Source organism: Cervus elaphus, chromosome 24 (genome assembly GCF_910594005.1).
Source record: "Cervus elaphus chromosome 24, mCerEla1.1, whole genome shotgun sequence".
Lineage (NCBI taxonomy): Eukaryota > Metazoa > Chordata > Mammalia > Artiodactyla > Cervidae > Cervus > Cervus elaphus.
Window position 1 is genome coordinate 56874913 of NC_057838.1, and position 20732 is coordinate 56895644.

General features: G+C 41.1%; 1 long non-coding RNA gene across 1 annotated transcript in view; it reads right to left on the minus strand.

The window, feature by feature from the left end:
• LOC122682653 overlaps positions 1 to 20732 on the minus strand; it is a 277721-nt gene that overhangs the window by 196406 nt on the left and 60583 nt on the right. The window contains exons 10-13 of the long non-coding RNA XR_006337466.1: positions 19701 to 20025; positions 14074 to 14220; positions 1003 to 1089; positions 572 to 688 (exon numbers count right to left, since the gene is read on the minus strand). This is a non-coding gene — a long non-coding RNA (uncharacterized LOC122682653). The remainder of the gene's footprint in view (positions 1 to 571; positions 689 to 1002; positions 1090 to 14073; positions 14221 to 19700; positions 20026 to 20732) is intronic.

A 20732-nucleotide genomic window follows, 5' to 3' on the forward strand; every position in this document is an offset into this window, starting at 1 on the left:
GAGGGATACTCGGGACACGGCATATGTGTCTGAGGACAGTGTAAGAGAATTTACCCACATGCTATTTCACTAGGATTATCTGCCATGGATGGAACAATGGAACAAAGAAGTTGCTATAGACTGCGTGTGTGTGTCTCCACTAAACTCCACAGGTTGAAATCCTAATCCCCAGTGTGATGGTGTCTGGAAGTGGGGCCTTTGGGAGGGGATGAGGTCACAAGAGCAGAGCCTGCATGAATTGGATCAGTGCCCTTATACATGAGACTTCAGAGGGCTCCCTCATGCCCTCTGCCACATGAGGACACAATGAAAAGATGGTCACCAGGTCACCAATGAATCAATAAGGGAGGTCACCAATGAATCAATAAGGGAGCTCTCCTCAGCCACTACATCTGCCATGCCTTGATCTTGGGCTTCCCAGCCTCCAGAATTTTGAGAAATAAATATTTGTTGTTTAATCCACACAGCCGGTGGTATCCTGTTATAGCAACCCTAAGAGACCAAGACAGGAGTGTGTCGTTTAGGACTGGTTAACTGTATAGAAACAACCCATACGCATACCGGTTCTTACCTTTCTTTCTTGTGCCATTATGGAGGACACTATGCTCCACAGAGTCATGCAGGAATCCAGTCGTCTTCATCATGTGTCTCCACCATCTTTGGTGCCTCAGAGACCTCCACTTGGCTCCTACTCAGGTAGCCAGTGGGAAGGAAAGAAGCAAACGTGGGTAACAGAGCAGATTTTAGGGGCCATTTTTGGAATGCTGCCGACATTCTATGGGGGTACTCCTTGCATGTCTTTATGTGAAATGGGAAGGGCACTTTAGGAGCATGCCAAAGGTGAAGCAAAGAGGGGCACTGTGGAGAACTAACCAGATTCTGCCTAATGATCTATGGGGATCAGATAAAGCATTTTATGTCTACAAGCCCTCTGGGCTACAGAGTCTCCTTCCTTCCTCTTTTTCCTCCTTCCCTCCCTTTATTATTTGTTTATAGTCTTACATGTAGAGCTCAGTCTTTGGTCATCATATCTACAGAAGAAATGTTAGGAACCAGTCATTATCCTGTGATCTATGTTTCTCATTCCACCTAAATTGATAATGAAAAAAATTAGAAACCAGTAAAATACAGGAATCTTATCGCCATCACAGAACAGGGATGAAAGGGGAAGCTTGGACACCAGGTTTAAAAGCAGACTGGATTGGGAACATTTGGCTTCTGCATGTGTGAGTTAAAAGTGGTATTTAATTAAAAAGTTGCAAGCTCATGAAACAAAGGGTTTTGTTTGGCTCTCCCTTGTATAATCCCAGTTTCTAGGAAACAATAACTTATGATTTATGGGCTCCCTTTTCACAGAAGTATGGAAGTTATATGTAGCTCATGTTCAAATGAGGAAAAAAGAAATTCCCTGATGGTAACTCATTATCTGTCTGGCTAACAAAGGACAAAGGACAAATCCTGGAACATCTTTCTTTGCCATTTCATATTTATGACACATCCTGTTGGTAAAACGTTATTCTCAAGGCAGGCTCTGGAGTTTATTATTTTTTGTCTTCTCATTCTTCATGACTGCATCATTTTTTAAAAATGCCAGGCCAGATGGAAGCTTTCTTCCTTTTGGGTCAGGGGTGGAAAAGAGACTGTGTGAAACTGTGGGTGATGAATCCTACAGTATGCGACCCACTTTTAAGAGGAAGAAAGTTGTGTCACAATTCATGGGCTTTGCATGACCTCATTGGAGTTTATTCTGAGGAATGTTCCAGTCAGGAGGATGCGTTGTTGTAGAGGTACTTTGAGCTCCTCGGAGAGTCACTTAACTGCCTTGTGGCTATTTCACCATCTGAAATTATCAGTGGTGATGGTCAATGTGTATTGTCTGCATCTCCTCCGATGAACCTGTGAACTCTGAACCTCTGATAACTTGGCTCATCCACTGATGCCTTCCCACTGCCTAAAACAAGTCTTGGCGCGTCACATGCCTGCTACCATGTTAGAGGACAGGGAGAAGGAATGAATGAGCGAGTTCCCAGTGGTAGGGGATGGATGACAGGCACTTATCTACCAGACCACTGAATCTAGAATTGAAGAGAAATATGGCCTAAGACTTTGTGCCTTCCCTTGGCCAAGTGCAGTCACCTCCCACTGATTGGAGTCCATGGATTTGTCTTCACTAATCATTCTGAAAAATTTCCATCAGGGACAAAATGGTGTTCTATTGACCAAAACACTGATGAGGAGAAGCATCAATAAATTCCTAATTTGTCTCTCAGAGAGAAAGTGCATTAGTTATTTCTTCAGAGGCCTTTGTTACTATAATCCAATTCTAGTCGCAGGACATTGGATCTCTTTCTTGGAGTGCTGTGGGGAAGAAAATATTTTCAGAAAAGTACTTGTTCTTCCAGATTTCACTTGTGAGATTTCCTTCTTAATAGGAACCAAATCAATAAAATGCCTGAGAACAAACACTTCACTACCCTCCCAGCTGCTTTTAGGGATGTTAATTCATCCCGGCACTGATCTGGTTTCTGGGAAGCACTCAGATGAGGAATGAAAATCTTTTCCTGCTCCTGGGAGGTGGTGATGCTCTGCTTGGCCTCCCCGTGCTCCTTTTTGGATGTGGGTTACCAACTCAGTTCATGGCAAGAGGCCTCCAGATTGGAGGGATTTCAACACACACTAGCTGTAGGACCTTGGGCAGAATTCTTAACCTATGATGTTGGTTTTCTCATCGAGAAAGTGAGGATAATGGAAGCCTTGAACCTTGTAGGTTGCTGAGAGAATTAGATAAGATAGTGCTTTGTGAACAGCTTAGCATAACATGCAGCACACAGTAGGAGACTTGCCCATGTTATTTACCATTGCCATATTCATCATTATTCCAGCTCCATGAGGAATTCCAACAATGGCTGGATTCTTCACAGACTGTTTTAGAAGAAGCTGAAGTATCGCATCATAGGTTGAGCTAGATAAACTAGGGTTTCTTCAATCTATAGACCATGTCCCTTTGATTTCCTGTCCCTCTTTAGTCTCGATTTTACTAAAAATTATGCGATTTAAAAATTCCTTTTCTTGCCAAGTCTGAACACTCATGACTTATTACATCTATTACACCCAAAGGCATTCCTGTAAATCTCTGCAATTTAGAGGGTCATCATGGCCTAGGGAGGACAAGAGATCTAGTGCGCGGTAGCTGACGCCACGCATCTGAAGCACAGAGCGGGGATTACGAATGGATCAGGGCACTCACACTGCCAAGCCTAGACTCAGTCATGCATTTGAGCACGTCACTGCAGACTCTCAGTTGACTAGATAATGACACATGTTTCCTTCCTAAGGAAGAAGGCCATGAGAAGCACAGGCTCTGGTTCTGTTTGAACCATTTACCAGCTATATGGCATTTAACTGTTTCACTATGTTATAAAGCTCAAACATCTTATTAAAGCTCAAACATTTTCCCATATCCCTTACTTTGGGAGACTGATGCAGAGGAACAAAGTTTTATAGCAACTTAACTCTCATGGAAGTGTCCTTTAAGCTCTAAAGCAAACTGGCTCAATATCCTCTCATGACTTGTGTGTCTGTTCCTCAGAGCCTCCAAAATGTCTGTGATTCAGGGCAAGTCTTTTATTCTCAGTCACATTTGTCTCAAAACTGCTGCTTCCACTTAATATTCATGTCCACTGTCCCGTGGGGGGCACACTGACTGGCTAAGAATCCTTCCTCACCTTTTTTTCTAGGTGAACACCCTCTTCCCATAGCACATGGCCTTTGTGAATGTAGTAACTTTGGGCAGGTGGAGGTGGGTGTACATATTGGCCATTCTTGTTCTATAATACAAATCCATTTGGCTCCTTTATCATTTATGTATTTTTTTCTACCCTTCCATTCTCTTCCCTTTCCCTCCTTCCTTCTTTTTCTTTTTTAAAACTCATCGTACCATCTCTCTGAGTTCTCTGGCCCCTTCATATATTATTTTTGCCTTATCTTCTCCCCACGTATAGTCTTACTTCTTTCTTGGGCACAGCAACAAAAGTCAGAATCTTCCCATTTGAAATTCAGTCCTATTTCACACCTGACTTCTTTCATTAGATCCTGACTTAAGCCCTATCTTCTCATACCCAAGTAATGTGTCATGGTACTTAGTAGTAACAGTCCCTTCTCTAAGAATAATTTTGGTAACAGTTATTAAAATTATGTATGCCTGTGCTAGTGTGTGCTTCTGTGTTGCCTCCTAATATCCTATCCATTGTCCCTATTAATAAGGACTGTGATTTTTAGCTGGCTCATTACCACCTGGTAAAAAAAGAAAAACAAACAAAAACCCTGCTTCCTTGAGCTTGAAAGTGTGAAAGTGTTTGTCACGCAGTCGTGTCCAACTCTCTGCAACCTCATGGACTGCCAGGCTCCTCAATCCATGGAATTCTTCAGGCAAGAATACTGGAATGGGTAACCATTCCCTTCTCCAGGGGATCTTCCCAACCCAGGGATTGAACCCGGTTCTCCTGCATTGCAGGTAGATTCTTATCATCTGAGCCACCAAGGAAGCAGCTTATCTTGTAGTTTTTGGCAGTCAATGACTAAACTGGAATTTAGACAGCAGTATTGTGTGGCTTTGCAAGGAAGTCTCCAAAAAAGGGAGGAAAAGTTTTTCTCTCCTCCTTCTTTTAATGCTATTTGGAATGTTAATGAGATGGCTAGAACTCCAGCAGTCTTCTTGTACCATGAGGACAAGAGCCCATCCTAGGGTTGATGGAATAGTGTCTGATAACTTTGTCAAGGTGCCTAGACTCTCTAGCTTCCAATTTCTTATTTGGAAGCTCCTTTTATTCAGGCTTAACTGTTACATTACAATACAATTCATTGCTTTTATAGTTGTTTCCTCATGCCTCTCTCAAATTTTACCCCAAAGCATCAATGGAACATATCCCTCCTAAACACCCTCTTTTTTATTTATGAGTGGGGGAGCTCTATCATAACAGACAGATGGGTTGAATGTGAGACCTTTGCTTTCAGATCATAGAACAGAGGTGCTCCAGTGGGGCACGGGAACATGGGTGCTGTTGAGATTCTTCTGCCCTCAGCCAAACTGCTGACCCAAGCCAAATAGATTCAGATGGTTTCCAGAAGACAGTAGCAGGCAGGGCATTCCAATACTAATGTCAACCTTATAAAGAAGACAAATGAGTGTAGCACTGAGGAAGGCAATGAACCCCATTATTCCCATGATGGGCTCCTGGGGAAGCCGCAGACAGTTTTGCGGTTCAAATGACAGACGTCACCCAAAAGTTGAGGAGTTCACATTAACTGAAGTGCACATTTAAGAGTAATCAAAACATAAAACAGATGTCAATATCAAAATACCGAGTGTGTAGTCCCCAAATTAAAGTTAAACATGAAAAATAAGTTGCACTAAAGCATGCATTCTTTTCTTGTTCAAATATTTTACTGCTTTTTCAAATGAGAAGAGGTTTAAAAAAATCTAAGAAATTGCCAATATTGTGGTAGAGTTACCACCACCTGGAGCCACACAGGAGTTTCCTGTTGGCCCTTTCATCTCTGAGAAATTCTGACCATTTAATACCTCATAAGAACTGTAGTTAATTAATTTTTTATTCCTCTTTGGATAATGAAAACTCAGAAGAACTTTCTGGATTTGTTAAATCTAGACATGTCACTTTGTGAGTTTTTGTGCATTTATATGAACAAGCTTATTGTTCTTATTTTAAATTTGATAAACACTGATAATATATTGATCATAATCATATCACTGCAATCTGAATGATGCAAATTCTACCTTTATTTTCTAGCAACCCCCTAAATGTCAAGTATACCATGCCCTCAACCACAGATAATTTCAACACTTTTCAGAAAATAACTTTTCCTGATTAAAATAATCTGATATAGCCATTTTAAAATGTCAAACAGTACAGAAAAATAAAGAAGAAAGTAGAAATTGCCCTAAGTCATATTAAATACAGATAACTACTATTCATACACTGACCATTTCCCTTTGTCATATGTTAACTGATTATTGCTGTTGTTCAGTAGTTCAGTCATGTCTGACTCTTTGCGACCCTATGAACTGATAGCGGTGGTTTAACCCTTGTTCCAATGTCTATGAGGGCAGGAACTTTTTCTACTTTATTTACTGCTTCCTACCACATAGTCTAGATGGCTGTCTGGCATTGAGTAGGTATTCAAATATCTTATTTTGAATTTATAATTTCCCATTTACATGATTCTTTTTGCTTAACATATTGTACACATCTTTTCAAGTCGGTTAATATAAATTTATGACATCATTTTTTTTAAAGGTGTGCATTTTACTGGACATAAAATATGTTTTGCTGTTTGTGCCATACACATGAATATGTGTGTCTGATTATCTTCTTAGAACATATCTCCATGAATGAAGCTATTTGGTCAAAGGCTACACACACTCAAAAATTTGACAAAGATTACCAAGATGCTCTCCGGGAAGTATGTATGAATTTTCACACTCATCAAGTCCAGAAAAAGGCCTGTTATCCCCCATCTTCCCCTAAGTTGAATGGTGACATATCTTTGTCAGTCTCATGGCTATAAATACTATCTCAGTGTTGCTTTGAAATCAGAATTAATGTAGTTATTTGTTAGCGTGAATATCTTTTCATATGCTTGTTGGTTCACAATAGTCTAAATTTGTGGTTGATTTTTCTGTCTCATTACTAATTTTGAGTATTGAGCAGTCTTGCTTTTGGTCATGGATTAGATTAACTACTGATTTATCTGTTTTATTATGTTTTCAAAGAACCAGTTCTTGGGTTTAGCAAGTCCCTCAGTTTTTTTCTTTTTTTCTTTCTGTTTTCTATTTTATCCATCTCTGTTACCTTTATGGGCTTCCCAGGTGGCACCAGTGGTAAAGAACCTGCCTGCCAATGCAGGAGACCTGGGTTCGATCCCTGGGTTGGAAAGATTCCTTGGAGGAGAGCATGGCACCCCACTCCAGGATTCTTGCCTGGAGAATCCCATGGATAGAGGAGCCTGGCGGGCTGCAGTCCATAGGGTCACAGAGAGTCAGACACAACTGAACGACTTAGCATGCAAATACACGTTACCTTTATGACTTCCTCCCTTCAGCTTCCTTATTTTTGAGTGTTTCCACTGGATTTTTTTTGAGAAAATGATCATCTTACTATTGCTACACTCCTATTTTAGTAACAAATGTGTGTGAAGGTGAATCTGTACCTTGTTAGTTTTTGCCATATCCTAGAGATTTTGGGGTGAAATATTCTCATTTAGTTTTCCATATGTTTTGCATTTGCGGTTTTGATGTTCTCTTTAGCATTAGACATGTCGAGATTCTTTTTTCTTTTTTTAAATTTTCATTTGTTGGGCAGGGAGTTTGTTGGTAGCATTTGTTCTTTTATGTATTTTGTGTTTTGCTGCATGTGATTAAAGCGTTCAGCCTGTACTATTTTTACTTATTGGAATTATTTTTGAAGTAGTTTGGAACATTTTTGTAAATGCCTCTTGAATTTACTAATATATATTCTTGGTTGTGAGACATAAAACAGATATTTACTTAACTGATTATATAATTTAAAGCCACTTCTGCCTTGTTGATTTCGTTTTCTGTTTGATCTAACGAAAACTAGAAAGGTAAATAATGTCACCATCCCTATTATGTTTCTCAGAAATTCCTCTTGTAGGTCCAGAAATCCTTCTCGCAGTTTCTTACATTGTATATTATGGTGCCTTGGAGGTGACTTCTTTGACTTTCGTATTTTGATAGGTGGTCTGTCTTATTCCTCTTCATGACCTCTCTGGCGTTAGAAAAGCATGCAGTGGTTAATTTTATGATACGGTCATCTTTCCATATAAATGAGGAAACTGAGAACCAGAAAGTTTAAATAACTGGTACTACTACAAGATCACACAGCAAAAGAATGGACAAGCCAGGTGTGCCTGTCCTTAAAGCCCCTTAACCTGTTTCTTTCATTATGTTCTGGTAACTAATGCTATGAGAAATCCAACCTGGCCTCTCTTATTTTCTTAAGTAACTTGCCTATTTTATGTAGATACTTGCAGAATGTATCTTCATCACTGTAGTACAATATTTTTACTGATTTTCTCTCAGCACTGTTTGATGCTTATTGATTTTTTTCAGGCTCTATGAGCTCTTTTAGTGTGTAGACTCAGGACTTCCTCATCCAAATATTTGCTTTATTCTAATAAAAATGTTGGAGAAGACTCTTGAGAGTCCCTTGGACTGCAAGGAGATCCAACCAGTCCATCCTAAAGGAGATCAGTCCTGAGTGTTCACTGGAAGGACTGACACTGAAGCTGAAACTCCAATACTTTGGCCAACTCATGCGAAGAGTTGACTCACTGGAAAAGACCCTGATGCTGGGAGGGATTGGGGGCAGGAGGAGAAGGGGATGACAGAGGATGAGATGGCTGGATGGCATCACCGACTCGATGGACACGAGTTTGAGTAAACTCCGGGAGATGGTGATGGACAGGGAGGCCTGGCGTGCTGCGATTCATGGGGTGGCAAAGAGTCAGACACAACTGAGCGACTGAACTGAACTGAACTGAATAAAACTCTTAATTTTCTTTATGATCACCAATTATCCATTTGTCAGATTAGAAATACATATAACATTAAAGTATTATTCAACATAATATATAAGATATAGAATGCACATATCTATCTATATATATTATCTTTACCTCCACACCTACTGCTCTTGCTTTTTACATTGTTAATTTGTCATGATATGATATATTTCATGTATTTTTCAAATCTTGTTTCCTGTGGCAATGGTTCTGCTTTGTGCTTTGGTCAATGCAGCTTTATGTGCCTAAAAGCATTGCTTTTCTCCTCAATTTCTTTCCTGCTGCTACTGCTGCTAAGTCACTTCAGTTGTGTCCGACTTTGTACGACCCCATAGACGACAGCCCACCAGGCTCCCCTGTCCCTGGGATTCTCCAGGCAAGAATACTGGAGTGGGTTGCCATCTCCTTCTCCAATGCATGAAAGTGAAAAGTGAAAGTGAAGTCGCGTAGTTGTGTCCGACTGTTAGCGACCCCATGGACTGCAGCCTACCAGGCTCCTCCGTCCATGGGATTTTCCAGGCAAGAGTACTGGAGTGGGGTGCCATTGCCTTCTCCGCAATTTCTTTCCTAAGTTCTGCTAAATCTCCATTCCTTGTATCATGTTTTCTTACCATATTTTGGCCATCTTTTTGTCCATGTGCTTTAGAATTTGAGAATTCAGTACAGTTGTCATGTTTGTTTTCAGTTGAAATTCTTCTAAAATGAAGCCTCCTTCTCTTACTCTTCCCCTTACCCGTCCACCCGCTCTCACCTCTTCCTTCTGGTGGTGGGGGAAGGAAGAAAGGACTGGGGATAGAATTTTCATGCTTGAAATATGCCAATTCTCTTGCCTTTTTTTTCTCTTGTTCATTTTTTAAAGACAGGTAGTCTGTCTTCCTGTTTGCCAGAAAAATAATATCTACCTCAAATGTGTGAGCTCTTACGTGAGATTTGCAATGAGACGCTGATAATCTCTCAGCTTCCCAAGAAAGGCAGCCAAGGCCATTTGTCAGTTTGCTTCTGTTTAATTCATCTCCAGTATTGTTGGAACTTCAATGGAACTTCCAAAAAACATCTCAATGAAGCGGGAGAGGATTCCATCTCAACGGGTGGGTATTCTTCAGATTTCAGGTCTTCCTGTCTGGTATGAGTGGACTCCTGTACAGATTTCTAGTTTTGGAGATACCTGGTAGCTAGCAAGCACTGGGTTTGGTGTGGCTACAGGCATGCTCCTCCTTTGAATCTACCTCATTTGCTGCCAGGCCTTGGTTGAAACACTTGCTGCTAGGCTATTATTACTTACTTGCCTTCTGCTGTCTGCTAGACTAGAGAAAACCATTATTAAATTTATTAACCCCATCTCCAGCTCTATGGCATCAGATTGCTGTTTATCTGGTGAAGAAAGGTGGCTCTAGCAGGCACAGGGAGCAACTTACTCTGGGGTCTCCCATGTTCGCAGAGCCGATCCTTCTCTGGTCTGAGGCATTTTTGTAGTTTTGAGAATCTCTTGCTTGTTTTCAACCATTCTGTTCATTTCTTCCAGAAACTCTGTTTAGATTTCCAGGATCTTCTATACATTTGGCCCCAATAGTTTCATACCTAAATGATATCTCTGTATATTTAAAGTATTACAAGGTTTAGTTCATCATTCATCATAAGGATATTATTTTTCCTCATACTGTCAATAACAATTTGTTTCTTCTTTTTTTATTTTGATTAATTTTGTTCAGTTTGGAAAGGGGAAGTTTGTGACTTCTCAGGGTTTCTTAGCTTTTGCACCCATCTTTTTCAGGATCTTTCTCCCCCTATTTGTGAGAGTGAAAGTGTTAGTCGCTCAGTCATGTCTGACTCTTTGCAGCCCCATGGACTGTAGCCTGCCAGGCTCCTCAGCTCATGGAATTCTCTAGGTAAGAATACTGGAGTGGATACCCATTTCCTTCTCTAGGAGACCTTCCTGACCAAGGGATCAAACCCAGATCTTCTGCATTGCAGGCAGATTCTTTAACCATCTGAGCCACGAAGGAAGTCTCCCTCTTTAACATTAAAGTATTTCAGCTTTTTCATACATTTATCCTTGCCTGTCTTATATTAATAGTTTAGTCATGTGTATACATTTGACCATTGCTGCTGAAACTGCAAATAGTTAAGGACAAGTTGTTTTTTAGTTTCCAGTCTGTTGTAGATCCTTACATTTATATAACATAATTAGTACTGAAAATGAATTAAAATGAGACATAAAATGCAATTTGACGGGGGTCCGAAGGCGCGGGCAGGCCCCGCCCGCCGGGCCCCCACAAAAAAAAAAAAAAAATGCAATTTGACTTATATCAGATTCAACAGACATGACATTATTAGCTATACAAGTTTACTTTTTCCTTCTTATCCATTTGGAGGGTCACAAACAGCCCCTGGGTCAGGCACAGTCCATGTGGCCCCCTCTGAGTAGCTTCAGAGTAAGCCCCTCGGGGGCAAGGGCAGGGTCTCGTTAACCTGTGTGTCCTCCTTAAAGCCCACCTAGCACTATGCCCCCAAAACAGCATCTACTGAGAAATAACTGTTGACTATATGAGTAAGACAATAATACTCTAAGTAGCAAGTGCCTCTTGAGGTCAAAACTCTTAAGTTGGTTCCTGACCATCACAACTTCCTCTCGCACTGGAAAGATGCAGGTGCTATTATTTGGATTTATAGCAAAGGTTCAGAGAAGAATGGGTCTACACACAGGAGGACTTTTTATCCATGCTGTTTTATTTGACCCAAGGCATTTTCCCTCATATGCTGTTTCATGTCTCTATAGGGAGTACAAAGCGTGGTGTGAAAGACGAGGCAGGATATTAACCGGACTGGGGCCTGGACCAGGTGTGAGCATTCTGTCTTCTGTCCGTCACTTTATTTATCATCCTTCTCTCGAGGACTGTGTGAGGACCCTCTGATTCCCAGTCACACCAACAGACTCTATGCTTGCGGAGTGTGTTATGATGAAATGCTTATTAGGATTAATACTGGCCCTGAACTAAGAAATGATGGTTGAGCTTATATCTTCTAATGTATTCCCCTCCAGGGCACTGATTTACCAATTTAGAGAATGGCTGAGGAACTACCCTAGTTAGGATGGAAGCTGAGAGGCAAACACCATCAGTGGGAAAACCACAGTGAATAGGATGAATAAAAGGTGTCTGACCTACTGGTGACATGAGGCCTGACACTAGTTCTGAGCATCGGCAAGTGTGCAGAGAGTAGCACTGCCCCTGGGGATGTGCAGAGATGGATAAGCAAGGGCCCACTCTTGACCAGTGGGGAAGAAAAACACAAAGAAAGCTCTTGGTTGGGTAAGGCAGCATGTGTAAAGGCCAGAGCAGACGTGTCTAAAGTGCTAACATGATGCAGAAGAAGGAAAGAGTAATTCTTAAGGGCAAAGGGTCACTTCCCAGATTATTCAAATTTACTGGCACCCTCAATTGTAGATGTGTCCTCTAAATATGTCATCGGCTGACCTCCTCTGACTATTTAACATCCGTCCTTTGCCTTCCCAGGTGGCCATCTCATTCTGCTTGTATTTCTCTTGTATTTCGCATGATTACATTTACAGTTTCCTTGCCTGTGTCTAATGTTATCTTTGGATCAGACTCGCTGCTGGTGTGTTGCTCGTGCAGAAGAGTATCTGGCAAACCATAGGCCTTCCATCAGTGGTCTGTCCTTGTTTCTGGTTTTTCGGACGCCGCTATCTGGGGAAAGGCTGTCAGAGATGATAACTGCAAAGCATCAAGGTGAGTTCCTGTTAATACAAAGATGAGGAAGCGAAGCCCTAAACAGGCAGGATAATTGGGACCAAGGATAAAAAATGAGTAAACTGTCCAGAAACAGTACAGAAGTTGGCAGTTTAAAAGCATCGTCACATTTTTTCTTTTCTTTGAGACAGGAAAGGGATTTTACCTCATGAGAAACTTCAGGAAAATCTCTCCAAATTCTATAATCTGGCATATTGTTTAATAAATATTTGTTGATTTAATTAACATACCTGAAGAAGTTGTTCTCATGTATGTCAATATTTCCCCCAGGGAACCCTTGGTCTGGTTGGATTCCACGAGTTTGGGTAGTTGAGAATGAGTTGCTGAACTGGCATCAGGCTTAGGGTACCCATTTCAACTCTTTTGAAAGCACAGCTAGACTGGGGATCATCAAGGTAGCTTAAATTGTATTTGAAGGAGGTTTCATTTTATAGCTAGACATGTGAGTTACCACCAGTGACTGGGGGCGATCGTGCTCCCCACAGAACATCTGGAGACATTTTTGATTGTCACAGCTGGGAAGAAGAGGGTGATGCTACTGGCACCTAGGAGATAAAAGCCAGGGAGACAGCCAAACATCCCAGGATGCATGGGAGAGCCCCTGCCACAAAGCATTTGCTAAGAGTTTGAGAAAATCTTCCTTAGACAGATTTTCTAATTTAAAGGGCAGCTCCAGGGACGTTATTCCAAGAGGCTTTCCATTGACAGTTATCAGATCAAAAACCCTTTGGACTCAATTACCTATGGGGTTAGAGGCCCCGTGGACCTTCCAAATACATCTTTGTTACTGTACTTGCAGAGCTGTAGGACCCAGATTCTAAGCCCCTCCTCCATAAACAAAGCAGATAAAGCTCAAGTTCTTCAAGTCTCCTGCCCTAATGCTGCTGCTGTTCAGATGTTGCTGAGCCTGGCGTGGTAATGAGAGCCCTGATCTGATTGGTCCCTACTCTGGGGGGTGTGGCAGTAAAGCAGCCAGTGAGAGGGCAGTGGGTGCACTGTAGGAGGAGCCTGTTCTCTTCACCAGCAGTGCTTAGCTCTCCTCCCCCGCCCACGTTGCTGCCTTTTGACAAGGGATTAGTACCCAGAGGTTCTACAGCTCAGCAGCTCCAATAGAAGTTTGGAGGTTTCACTTTAGCCAACTTGCAGAGTTCCTGGCCTGGCAGGCCAGCTGGAAAAGGGCCCTGGGAGCTAGAAGATGACTTGCATAAACAGATTTGGGGCTCTCCACAACCATCTCTGGGATGTGCGCTTCAGTTTTGCTCTAACTGAACTGATTCACAACATGGCAAGCAAAAGACAGATTTTCACGATCACTGCAGTTATTCTGAGAAACGACAGACGTATCACCAGGACGTACTTCAACCAGTGTGCTTGTATCAGTTGCATATACTGGGATGATGTGAGGTCATCCCCAGAAGTATATACCCTTCAGTTTACACCCTCATTGTGTGAGAAGTGTGGAACCTTTTAGCAGTTCTAGTTCAGCAGACACTGATGGGCCTTCTGCCACGTGGCAGGAATTCACAGATCCAGCCTGGTGAGCAGCACAGAGCATGGCAGAACGCAGAGAGCAAAGGAGGGGTACTCTGCTCAGCCTGAGGCAGGCGGAGGCGGCGGGAGGAGAGCTGCCTGCATAGAGCCCGACTGGCTCTGCTTTTCCCTGGGTACCTTCGCCCTTCCCCTTTCTCCCTCCTTTTTGCTTTACCTTCTCATCTTCTTTCTTCTCGATGGATTTAGGAGATGTTTGGAATTAGGAGATGTCCGCACCAGCAAAACCCAAGCCTCCTCTGTTCTAATCCTTGGTAACGGAAGTGGTGTGGACGTAAATCCTAGATCATCAAATATATAGCACCTGTAAAATAACAGACACAATTCAGTGAAATAATTATCAACTAAACAGGACAGCTTCCCCAAGTAAAGGAAAGACACATGCATTAATATTATTGTCAACGTTGCAATACCAAGTGCCTATCATGGACCAGGCTCTAAAGGAGACATTTATAGACGTCATCTTTGACTGTCATGCCACTCTTTAAGACACAGCTGATTCTTTCCATTTAATGATGAGACACTGAAACTAACAGATTAGGCACAAGAAAGAACTAGAGAGACACTGGCCCTGAAATATCTGGAATGGGATGTTTGATTGGTAATAGAATTAAGATAAAACATTTTAATACATTTATCTGCAGCTTTAAGGGTGATTGTCATAAAGAGAGAAAACTTTGATAATAATTGATACCATTACAGCTAGACAGATCACATATCTTGCATGTGAAAGCTTCATATATCTCATCCATCTCATTGCTTAAAAAACTGTATTATAGCCCAGGAGGGGAAAGGAGACAAGAGATAAGAAAGAGTCATAAGACAGAAGATCCAAAGATTGCAGTAGCTATAGCAGGCAGATGAATTTCTTCCTGTGGAATTTTCCAATATAATCAAGTGACCTTGGGTCTCACAGTTAGTGTTTGTCTTTAAAGTTGGACTTGGATGAATTGGCAACTTCTTACATGGTCTACATGGTCTATGGTCCCTCAGCTATTCCTATTGTTATTAATTATCCCTAGTATTAATTATTATTAAATATGTAATTCAGGGGATTATACGTAACTTTCTGAGCCTTATTTCTCTATTATGAAGAAATACAGATGAAAATTATAAAGACTTTATAGATTTGACATAAAGACTAGATAAGGATGGACATAAAAATGCTTAGCATGGACATAAAAATGCTTAGCATGGTGGCTGGCATAAACTTTCCATGTATATAGATATTATTACTGAAGCTTGTCCATTAGTAACTCGCCCACACCAAGAGAAATATATTTTCTCTCTCCATGCAGGAAATTCTTTAATTTCTTTCAGAAAGGTAAAAGTCATACAATTCCAAGTTATACTCAGCTACAGATTTGAAATTTCCCCCTTCCAGCAAATTCAAATCAATTTTAACATTAAAAAAATAGATTATTGTGATAATTAATATCACTGCCTGCCTTTCTATGTCCATTCTCCTTGAACTCACCTGTCCTGCCTCCTACCACTTCCACAGGTTTACTGTGGTTTTCTGACTATTCAGATATAAAAATATTTTATTCCTGTTGTTTTGTTTGCATAGAATTCTTTTTTTTTTTTTGCAAATAAAGTCTTATTCAGAGAGCTAATATGTAAAATAGACCAACACAGATCTGCTCTATTTGGAATGGAGTGAGGGCCTGCTCGTATGCCCTCCCCCCATGTTGATATTAGTCCCTCTGCATTCCAGGGGAATCCTGAGATGTTCCCAAAGGAACCTTAGGATTGCACTGAATGTATCTTTTCTTAAGAAAAACTCATCCATATGAATGACATCACAGTTTTATCCCCTTCCCAGGAGGATTGTAGAAACAGTCCTGACTTAGCTAAGGGTGGAGGGAGGAAGTGGAAAAGGATGAACTTCCATGTGGTCCCCATAGTACCCACATGTAACGCATGAGATAACATTCCCTGGCCTGGATCAGGCTGTATGGGACTCTAAACATCTATGTGGAAGCAGAGCATGTAATTCGGTCACCCATATGTCTCCAAATATTTTGATACTTTGGTAATTTGACATCATCCCAACTGTCCAGCCATACAATCCCCCTTACCAAATACAGAGCACATTTTCCATCACCATGCCTTTGTACTCAACATTTCTCCCCCCTGGAATAATGCCCATCCTTCCATTTCTGCCTGGCTCTCTGACTGACCCCTCCTCCAAAGCCTTCACCACGAGCTCCTCCTCAATTCCTAGGGCCAGAATTCATCTCTTTGGTGCATTTCTTCATTGTTGCCTCCCCCACATTCTTCTATCTCCCTCACATTCTCATCTTGCCTGGGGCACTGTCTTACACAGAACAGACAGGGGAAATGCTCACTGCATCAAACTGAATAGATGCTGTGTTGATCAGGTCTCAGGTCAGCCGCCTGTGTTTTCCACTTGGAATCACTTCATTAACACTCCCTGCGAAGTCCAACCAGGGAAGGATCATTTCCAAAGAAAAGCCAAACCTTTTCATTTCTAATTTCCTTCCCTTTGGGTGTCAGATGGAAACTGGGCAAGATATATCATCCAGTTCACTCCTTCAACAGCCCTACTTTCCCTCTTGATCCTGAACTTCAGCTGGCGTCTGTAAAATTTCTCCTTTGAGTGAGACCGTTTTCTTCTTGGTTCTCAGTAATAGTAACAAACTCTTGGCCATCTGTTTGTTCCCTGAAAATAAAACTAGCTGGTTTCGGTGACTCTTACCTATTCATAATCCAGCAGATTTTTAAACCCAATATTTCCTGTGCAAATACTTTGTTTTGGATATTTCAACGCCTCTTGCTTGAGTGATTGCAGAACTGATGCAGAACTGTTGTTTTAATCAGGGGCAGTGCTCACAGAAACTATTTCAGTGGGATAAATTATATCCACAAACAGTTATTGGTAAGTACTGCAATATACTGCATACAATGCTGAGTATTAAGACAAATACAAAAACAAATAGTATGTTCTAATTAGGGAGACAGAAACCTTGTCCTCAAGTAGCTAATCAAGTTCAAGGCAAAAAATGCTGGCACACGACTAACTAGAAACATTCTTTTATTGTTTATAACCAGCTCTGTGTTAGGAATTTGTGGCATCTTACAAAGAAACATATAATACGGGAAAAAAAAAGAAAACACGAGGATGAAAGATCAGGGAAATGGAAAACAAGGCTAACTAGTGCCACAGTGGAGGCCAGTTCACAAAATATACCCCCTGGAAACTGCAGAAAAGCAACAGCCATCTCTGTTGTGTGCACAAGGATATTTCCAATGAATGGCACAGTACCTGGCACATAGTAGATTCTGAATAAACAAAGGATACAATGGACATGTCTTCCATTTTTAAGTTTTTTTTTTTTTTGTAGTACCTCTATTAACTACACCAAAACCACATTTGAAAAATCCAAAATTTGGATTTACTGGCTCAGTGGTGAAGAACCTGCCTGCCAAAGCAGGAGACACAAGAGATGTGAGTTCAGTCCCTGAGCTGGGAAGATCCCCTGGGGTAGGAAATGGCAACCCACTCCAGGATTCTTGTCTGGGAAATCCCAGGGTTAGAGGAGCCTGGCAGGCTACAGTCCATGGATTTGCAATGAGTTGGACTTGACTTAGTGACTAAACAACAACACATCACAAAGTCTGATGCTGCCATCTTAACAGCTACTCGCTGAGGGCTAGTAGGGTTCGGAAAGCCGGCATGAGGAAAAGTCAGCATGCACGTGCGTTGTCTTAGCATTCCATCAGAGTTCCTTGGCAACGTGAATCGAGATTTCTGTCATACCAAATCTGGGCTTTGGGTAGTGGAAATAAAGACCAGAGTATCGGGAGAAAAGGGGATGTGATATAAAATTCAAAGATTGAGAGGATGCTGGGTACAGTTTTTGATGGAGAATATGGATGGAGAGAGAAAAGGGAGGGGGAGGGAGTTTTCAAGCAACCAGGGGTAAAAAAGAACCGAATAAGCAGGATAATGTTACAAGTAAGAGCACAGAGTATAAATTAGATCTTAAAAATGTTCTTTAAGAGAGACAAAGTGAGATACATGTTTTAAAAACTGCTGTTAACTTTGGCTCTTGTATCATGTTTGTTCAAACAAGAAATCAGGTTATGACTAGATCACATGTGACCAAGGAACTAGTCAGGTGACAGTGATGCATTTTTACTTCAAAACACACACTCTTGGTTACACCAGCCACAATCACACACACAGTGATTTAGGAAACCATGTAGCCAGGAAGGAGTAGAACAAAGAAAAACTCTTCACACTTTTTTTTTAAAGTAACTTTAGAGATGTCCCTGTTGGTTCAGTGACTAAGAATCCGCCTTTCAATGCAGGAGATGTGGGTTCCATCTCTGGTGGGGGAACTAAGACTGCACATGCCACAGGGCAAGCTAAGCCCACACGCCGCAACTCCCGAGCGCGTGCTCCGAAACTTCAGAGACGGCCGCGGAGCCCCAAGCTCCAGAGCGCGAAGCAGAGACCAGGCCCCCAGCGGAGACCCAGCAGAGGGGAGAAACCGTAACCTTAAAGCCTAAAAAGTAATACGTTTCTAAAAAGTAATTCAAAAAGCGATGGGAGAGAATTTTCATCAAGCAAAGCAGCTAATATTTTAGAAAGTATCTATCTACACATAGGAAGTGAATTCTAGGTTGCTCCCCAAACTTAGAAACCTATAAATTACTTGGTGGGATTATAAATTGAGTCAGAGTTTTTGGAAAATAACATAGCAACATATATCAAGAGCCTTAAAGTTATTTGTATCCTTTGGTGGAATAATTACCTTAAAGGAACAATCAGAAATGGAGTCAGGATATGGCATATTATATACTCATTAAAATCAGGTTTTAATAAATATGTAAAAAAGTATATATCCATATCTAGAAAATGACTTCAATTGTGTAAAAATATGTATACTATACACTCACACAGACAAAAGCCTGGAAGGAAATACTCCAAATGTCAAGCCTTGTAGAACTGTTAGAAGTAGGAATGAAGTGTTTTTTTTTTTTTTTTAATGCCACTTTAAAAAATAAAACTTCTATGGGTGGGCATGGGTTTAATAATGTGACAAAAATAAACACTCAAGGGAAAAAAACTAGTTCATAACCTAAGCCAGTCTCCTTCACTTTGCCTAGCAAAGGATTCTGCTAAATTTTCTACCAAAGAAACTTGACATGCAGACCTATCAAATAGATTTGTCACTGTCTCTTCAAAGGAGGAAATTCTGTTTCAAATTCATCCTTAGCCCAGAGCAGCTAATTTGATTTTATCAGTCATCAGCAAAGCCCTTACATTAAATAATTTATGCATTTTTTAGCTCCATCCCTACAGGGCAAGATTCAGTACTTAATGGAAACCATCACACCATTAGACTGTTAGAGCTCATCTAACATGTTGGCTTTGAGAAGCCTCAAGCCTGAAGTATTGAGTGGTCACTTAGAGCTTGTTTATTTGATCTGACAGCACTAGAGAGGAATGCAGAGGTGGAAATGAAACAAAGAAATCACGAAGTGCACGTACCAGCCATGGGATAGAAGGTCTGGGAAAAGATGCAATGACATGAGTGGCACAAGCAGGTGTAAAGACGCTTCTCCAGCAGATGTCCACGGAGGGGATATTTTCATAAAAAAAATTAACGAATTGCCAGCACCGAAGTACTCTCCTGGCTGCAAGACATTCCCGGGTTAGCCTTCTTCTCCCGGGCATCTGCTGCCTGGAAAAGCCTTCCACTATCTGTTTCTCATTAACAAACTCATCTCCAGCCTTATCTAAAATCATACCTGGGCTCACTCTTCTGCGCCTCTTCATTTTGCTTTCTTTCTGTTCCTGGCATTAAAACTGAATTTAATTTGTTCATCGTTAAAGGGCTTTTCATCACTAGATTTCTTGGGAAGTTCCGACACTTGGTATTTATTCCCCTGACAAGTCGGTTTTGAGGATGAATCGGATGTAGCTTGTCAGGCGCTTTGAAAACAAATCTCCTTGCAGCTAGGGAGTTGCCATGAGTGGTGTTCCCGGCTTTGTTTCAGGATTCAGTATAATTCTGAGACAGGTAGTGAAACAAGGAGCCATTTTATTTCTAGAAATATCATCTCGGCTTCAAATCTGTTGGCGACAGTAATAACAGTAAACACACCACAGGGATACCTTAGAAGTACAAGGACTCCAGGGATTCAGGCGATGGTCTGTATTAAGAGAGATTTGTAAGAAGCTGGGATAAAATACAGATGCTGAAATAAAACCTTTCTACAGAAATGGCAGAGAGGAAAGGGTCTATTAGAGTCCTTAAAAAGTCATCTCTCTGGTTCATCTACACTCTGTTCATATACACTTAACCAGGAAGTAAAAAATCAATGAAGGCGAGGATACAGGCTTCTAGATGGAAGATGAAGTTCTGGGAATCTAACATACAGCATGGTGATTATAGTTAGCAATAACATGTTATATTCTTGAAAGCTGTTAACTGAGTAGAACTGGAATGTCTCTAACACACAAAGGAAATGGTAATTATGTGACATGATGGAAGTGTCTGCTAACACTACAGTGGTAATCATTTTGCAATGTATTAATTATATCAAATCAACCCACTGTACATCTTAAATATTATGTACAATGTTGTATGTCAATTATATCTTAGTACAGCTGGAAAAAAAAAATTTAAGTGAAGAAGGTGAAACCCAGTGCTCTACAGCTTTTATCTAGCTAGAACAGGCAGAGACGGCAGGCTACAATCTCGTGGGCAACTTACCACTTGAACAGCCTGTACCAGAAGTCACACTGTATGTAGAATAATATGAACAAAAGCCACACCC